Below are 7,508 nucleotides of genomic sequence, written 5' to 3'. Positions count from 1 at the left end.
GATCGACAATAATTGAATTGCAATTAGCGGGCCTAATGCTCCTAATTATGTCAATGATTCACCGGAAATAAACCTGATTTTTAATGTTAAAAAAGTCGGCTTTCCAATATAAAAATTGCACAAACAATCAATTACAATTTATATGAAGATCCTATGCTACTAATTGCATTTGTTGTTATTGAATTGTGTGTTTATTTTCCCTCCATTATATAATGTCTCATACTTGCATATAAATATTTAGTAATAATTGCGTCATTTATACTTTCCGCATTTAAAATACTACGTATAAAATATTGCAAACAGTCTTTCCATGTTAAAATATATAATATAGCATTATGTAATTGATGTTGTAGAGAATGATTCCACCATGACAGAGTCAGATGTGACCGCACAGGAATGGAAAGAAAAGGGTAATGAAGAGTATAAAAAAGGCAATTGGGCTAAAGCACTGAATCACTATACAAACGCACTGAGACTAGCAGAGGACAACGCTGAAGAAGCTGTGTACTACAAAAATCGAGCTGCCGTTTATTTAATGCTGCATGATTACGACAAGGCGGTTAAAGACTGTGATATGGCGTTAATGATACATTGTAGTGATCCCAAGGCATTGTATCGCAGATGTCAAGCGCTAATGGAGTTAGAGAGATTCGAGGAGGCATATCGGGATGCGGAAATTCATCTTACCCAAATAACAAAATTGTTCGACCCGCAGCGGCGCGCTTACTTGAAATTCTACAAAAACGTCTTAACGAAAATGCAGAAATTAGAGCCAAGGTAAATATGTACATAACTATTACAAAAGTTCATTTACTAGCAAGACATGATAATTTGGTCTCGATAATAACTGTAACACATTTCTCATACTAGATATATTGCCCACTCGGCATGTTATGTTGCTGAAATATTGAAATATTCGGAAACAATGCAGAAACACTTCATTAACATCTCACTTGCAACTATGCATCTAAAATATTTCAAAAATGTACCTGCACCATGTTTTTTGCAATATTGCATTAACAATATGTCTGAAATCTTTCAGAAAGTTGTTTACAATATTTATAAGTTTCTGTAATATTGCAAAAAAATGTAGCAGATGCAATATTTCAGAAACATTTTCAAAGCACTACAAAAGCACTATTACGTTTACTTTGCACGAATAATATTTCTGTAACATATCAAACGCAACACCGCATCTAAAATACCTGTGAAAAATCTTCGAAAGATTGCGTAGGTAATAAAAAATTGAATTGCAGGCAGTGAATTTTCTACAATATTGCGGGAGAAATATTGCAGATGCAATGGTTTAGAAACATTTCTGATACATGATAAAACTATTATTACGTTTGCATTGCACGCGTTATATTTTTGAATGTTTCACATACAACATTGCATTTGTAATATTTCCGAAAAGTTGCTGACAGACTTTAGAACTTATAAAAAATTAAATTTATTATTATATAATTATTGCATTTTTTCTCTTTTATTAAGAATTTTCTGATATTCCAAATTTTGTCATATGGCATTTTTAATATAAAATATAAAATATTTAATAATATTTAATATAAAATAATATTCGACGCTGACTGGCAAAAAAGATTTATTCGTATATCTGTATTGTTAATATTGTTATGCGATAGCTTTATGCTCACCAAAATAAGCAAGTATAAGAAAGAAAGAAGCGTCAGAGTCAGAGGATCACCACTACCCTGTTCGATCATCGATGTCAAGCGACAAGGCGCCGGTATACTACTTGGATGGGTGACCGGTTGAGAGAGCGGATTTCTTCGGACAAACGCGCGACGGCTATACGCACATATACGGCTTAATATATTTTTTTTGTTCCGGTAATAAAATATTTTATTTTTCACATATCAACAAATAGTTTTTGCGTCAGTAAGAAAATTTTGTTTGCTAATACGAAACATTTTTTTTAGTGTAAAATGTATTTGAAACATCTCTGAAGTGTTTCCGCAATATTTCGTAGATATAGGGGAGAGTTGGATATTACCGCGCGGTTGACAATTCCGCGCCACTGTTTAACTCAATAACTATTTGTATTACGCGCCTACAATGATCTTAATATCATAGACTAACACGGAATACCCCCCGCGAATGCGCTGTCAGTTCGTTCCGGCCGTCCATGTGAAGACACTGCGCTCTGCAAGATTTTCTGCTTATTCACTGTAATTTTGCTGGTAGTTTCAATAAGAGGTGAGTAATATAATATTTACATTACAGAATTAAATTTGACACATTTGATAGGCTAAAACACTATAAAATTAGGTTGCAAAATGATTTTAGAAACACGCGTTTCTTTTCTATATATTTTAAGATTGTAAAGTGAAATGATTGAGTTTGATAATTTTCTGCCTAAAGTTGAAATTTTGAGACTGATTGAATTTTGGAGACTGATAAGATTTTAAAGTTGTTTTTGTAATTCATAGACAATAGGTATAACGATAACTGTGTGTTAAGAGTTACCAAGACTGTTTAGTTTACAATGTAAGGTGCTTACAGAAAAGATCGTTGCTTAAGTTTTGATTTGAATTTATAATGATCGTTATTTGTTAACACATTCACTTATTTTTATATGTAGGTACCTACTAGACGATATTAATGCATAAATATAAAAAAAACATTTTGTTATTGTGTTCTACTTCATGTCACTGGCTGAAGCCAGAGTAATTTTTATAGGCACGATATTATCAGACCAGTTCGGTAATACCGCGTTTTCTCATTTTTTGGAAAATTGTTAATATTTTAGTTTATGTTTAACTTTGAAGATTATTACTATTATATATGGATAGCCAAATAAATTACCTATCTAAAACTGCACATTTTGTTTTTTTGAAACATTTCTAAGCTTAGATATACGCTTCAATTCTTAGGGGCTCGGTAATATCCAACTCTCCCCTATTTGAGAAATACTTCATAACATTGCCGAAATCTTTCAGCATGGTCGCATTTGAAATAATTGCGGACATTGAAACATTGTCGAAATGATGTAGAAACGGTCGTGAAAAATTTCTGAAATATTAATGAAAGATGTAATATTTCAAATGGAATTTTGCAGAAATGCCTCTGAAATATTACATGCCGAGTGGGTAGTATAATAAGAGTTTTTGTTTCACTCAATGCAACATTTAATTTGACAAATGGATTAAAGTTTTTGTTTTTATTATTATGTAATTATTAGCTCTTATCGTTAATAGTCTACACACACTAGATGGATAAAAAACACGTCATAAATATTATGTTTCACAGTTATTTAGTTTTTTTTATAGATCATTATATTTAAGTATACGCTTAATTTTGCTTTGTATTAGGTATACACAATGTTGGATCTAGCATTTCACATGAGTGCAGAAAAGGAGAAACGTGAAACCGCTATGAATAATCTGCTTGTGCTCGCACGTGAGAAAGTTGGTGCCGAGGAGATCTTCGAAGAGGAAAATTTATTCAAAATCACACATGTTGTGAAACTGCAAAAAAGCGAGAAAATGATCTGTAGCGCGATTCGTATTGTAGGCGAGTTATGCAAAAACAGTATTAGTCAAACCGAATTTATTATGAAATACGTCGGTCTGCCTTGGTGTCTGGAAATGATGAACAGCACATCTTCAGAGAGAGTCAACGCGTCTCAATATTGTTTACAAGTAAATATTTTAAGCGAAAAACGTGTAGTTATCATGCACGTACTTCAGTAATTAATAACACAAGTCAACATGAATTTTGCGTTTGAAATTATGGTATGCAATTACGATAGGTTTATCGACAGTCATCCGAAAAAAATTTATATTTCATAAAAAAGTTTGCTTTTGTAGCCAGGAGAACGTTTGTACGATATTTTAAAAAATCTATGATTTTAATTTTTATCTGTTAAAAAACCAAAACAAATATATTTGTATATTATTTTTATTAACTTTAACTATTATATTAGCTTACAAAATAATGGAAAAAAGTTCAGAAGTGAACCCTGTTACTCTTTCTTTTATGTTCATGAGTACTTTCTCTTATTAAACCCCAAATATAACTATAACAAAATATATTTGTTTTGGTTTTTTAACAGATAAAAATTAAAATCATAGATTTTTAAAATATCGTACAAACGTTCTCCTGGCTACAAAAGCAAACTTTTTTATGAAATATAAATTTTTTTCGGATGACTGTCGATAAACCTATCGTAATTGCATACCCTAATTTCAAACGCAAAATTCATGTTGACTTGTGTTAGTTACTGTTTCTATAAAAACGCAAAAATCTGTATTATTAGTATTACCACTACAAAAACAAACTTTAAAGGGGATATTGATATTTTTCCTTTATTTTGGTGCATGATGAATAGGAAAATCATGAAATGAATCCAAGGACAAGAAAAAAATTTTTTTTTGTAGAGTTGTGTAATTTAATAATTTCTTGGTTATTTCAATTTCAGAATATATTGAACACCTACAGCGGCATGAATAATGAACCCGATTCAAAACCCGACGAGGCTTTGTGCGAAGAGCATAAGAAAGAAATTGACACGATTCTATCGTGCTTGTTGAATAGTGTAAAAAGTAAAACGATAACAGGCCTTGCTAGAGACGCAATAATACAATTTATTACACGTAACATTCATTATGCTACGTTAGACTGGGCCAAACGATTGGTCGAATTTGACGGTTTGAAAAAATTAATGAAGGTGGCCAGTCAATTGGAGGAATACAAATACAAAGAATCCTCGATGAACATTACGTCTTCTACGCGATCTTTAATCAGCGTGTGCTTAACAAAAATGTATGAAAAGATGTACTATGATGATGATAAAAGAACATTTATCAACGCCGTCGATGACTTTATTGGAGACAATTTGCACTTGTCTTATACATTGCTTAGTACAGAATTGACGGTATTTTCCGACATTTTTTTTCATTATTTAAATTATTTAAACTTGGGTCATCTTTTTAATTATAGCGTTTTTGAGCAATTTAAATTCTACTTTTTAAGCAAAAATGTCAAAATATACTTCTTTTTCAATTATCAGTATTGTATATTCTGTTTTACATTAAAATACGATTATAAAAATATGAGAGTTTAATCAAAATTTATTGGAGATTGTGACTTTTTCATTTATGTGTTCTGAAACTTAATTTCTCTTATTTTCTCCAAACAGAGATTTCTCCTATTTTTAATTAAAATCAAATAAAACTAACTGTATATTAATATTTTTTAAATTAATGATCGTTTTACCAAAAAAATCATAAATTAATCGATTGCTTTACAGGTGCGTGCAGTAGTTGCGATAACAACCTTAATATTCGGCCCGTTAGATGTTGCGGACGCAATTATATATAAAAAAGGGAGGTTTGAGATGATCCTCGCTATGGCGGAAACGGATCACGTATTGCAACAGAAAGTAGTTTGCGAATATATCTTTGCCGCTGCGACTAAGTATAATTATCTCAACGTGTTCCTTGAAAAAGGTATAGAAACATTGGAGAGAGAGAACCTGTATCGATCTAAGGATGATTCAATTCGGGTCCAAGCGTTTGTGAGTCTGTGCAAGTTGAGCAGATTCGAAGAGAGCAGTTTACGCGATATCGCGATATTCAATTCGTTCCCATATGGAATGTCGAAAGAATTGGCCAAGATTTCCAGACGTTTCTTGATCAATCCTGAGAAAGAAGACATGAGAAAATGGGCCATTATAAGCCTGTCGTATCTCACCACCCACGCCGCGATCAAAGAGAAGTTGATCGAAGACGAAGAAGCCATTGAAGCGATTATCGAGCTTGCCAAGACTGACGATCAGTCGGTACTTTATGTCGTGGTCACGACGTTGGTAAATTTGTGTAACGCTTATGGCAATCAAGAACTCATACCCGAGATGAACGAATTGCTAAAGTTTGGCCGGCATCATCACATTTTCGGGCGAAAGGAGAAACTGAACACCGACGAATTCGTGAATAAAAGACGGTGCGCGTTAGCGAAGGCCGGTGTCACCAGCGCTTTGGCGAGCCTCGCCAAAACAAACAACCAGAACTGCAAAGAATTGATAGCCCGCGTATTCAACACGATATGTATTCCAGAGGAAGTGAGAGAAGTAGTTGTTGAAGAAGGCGGCACGGAGGCATTGTTGTCGTTAGCGCATGTGGATGGCACAGACAAGGGAAAGAAATACGCTTCGCGAGCCTTGGTCCATCTGGCACTCACAATAGATCCTGAGGTTGCATTTCCCGGTCAGCTAATCATGGAGGTTGTTCGGCCGATCGTAAATCTCCTGGACCCGGAGTGTTCCGTAAATGAGACTTGCGAGACTCTAACAGCTTTGTGCAATCTAGCTAGCGTCAACGACAACATGCGAAAACGTATATTTAACGAGGCAGGATTTGAGAAATTCGCCAACTATGTGAAATCGGATAACTACATGTTGAAACTCAAATCCGCACTACTATTTGAAAATTTGACTTTATGCCGTAAAATTGCTATCCAATGTCGCAAGCTAGATTCTAAAATTATGTATCTTGTATTCGATACATTGTGGAACGACGAATCGACAAAAATAAAGATAATAAAGACAGTTGATACCGGAGGTCTAGCGAGGATCACGGCGGTCAGTAAAAAGACTTGTGAGGAAATACTCAACTTGGATTCCTCGATGAAAAAGCTACGCTATTTCCTCTCTACTCCAAACGTACAATATAGTAATATTAAAATTGTGCTAAACGTGATGAGAAGCATGAACGACGTCGCTGCGAAGCTCATGGAAACAGACATAATAATGGAATAACTGAAAACATTGAGCAAAAACGATACCGTGCAAAAGAAGATCAAGGAATTAGCATCTCTTGCTTTAGAGGCTGCCGCGGAATGGATCATAATCAAGGGAAACGTCGAAGGGAACAAATCATCACAAAGCAAAAAATGTAGAACATGACGATTAAGGTGGTCCTTTCGCCGACACAGCTAGTCAAGTAACAGTCCGTCATGAGGTAATTGAAAACAAACATATTGACAAACATTACACAACATCCCAATAATTATAATAATATAACATGATTTTACACGCACGATTTAATCATATTTAATTATTTACTAATTAAAAAAATATTACAATAGTAGTGCGGTTGGACTCGTTTTAGGTTAGGTCAGGCATGACAGTACGGGCTGCGTCGGAAGCATCTCAAGCATCACTCGGGCACAGTATATACAGTAGCGCAACTCTGTGTCGGCACCTTTGATGTTGGTGAAGCCAAGCTGACCACGGTCATGCGCGACTTAGGGCAAGTGACAGTAGCGCCCTCTGTATCAGGCTGTATCAATAATTTCAGGAACCTAAGGCTAATTTTCTCAGAAAAATTCTTAAAAATAATGTATATTAAAAAATAAACATATATTTATCACGTTAAAAGCTTTTTGGTTTTTGGAATAAAAAAATTTAAGTTTTATTCTTTTCCAATTTTATATTTTGTACTTATTAATATTAGGGCCTGCGCATAATAGGACAAATATTAAATATTAAA

General features: G+C 33.9%; 1 pseudogene; it reads left to right on the top strand.

Moving 5' to 3' along the window:
* The first annotated feature begins 367 nt into the window (after positions 1–367).
* LOC139773134 (protein unc-45 homolog B-like) lies at positions 368–6,922 on the top strand (annotated as a pseudogene).
* Positions 6,923–7,508: the final 586 nt, after the last annotated feature.

Source organism: Temnothorax nylanderi, unplaced genomic scaffold (assembly GCF_030848795.1).
Source record: "Temnothorax nylanderi isolate EJ_2023f unplaced genomic scaffold, tnyl_v1.0 TNYL_tig0057_pilon, whole genome shotgun sequence".
Lineage (NCBI taxonomy): Eukaryota > Metazoa > Arthropoda > Insecta > Hymenoptera > Formicidae > Temnothorax > Temnothorax nylanderi.
The sequence above is the reverse complement of the archived record's forward strand: the minus strand, read 5'-3'. Positions and strand labels throughout refer to the sequence as shown.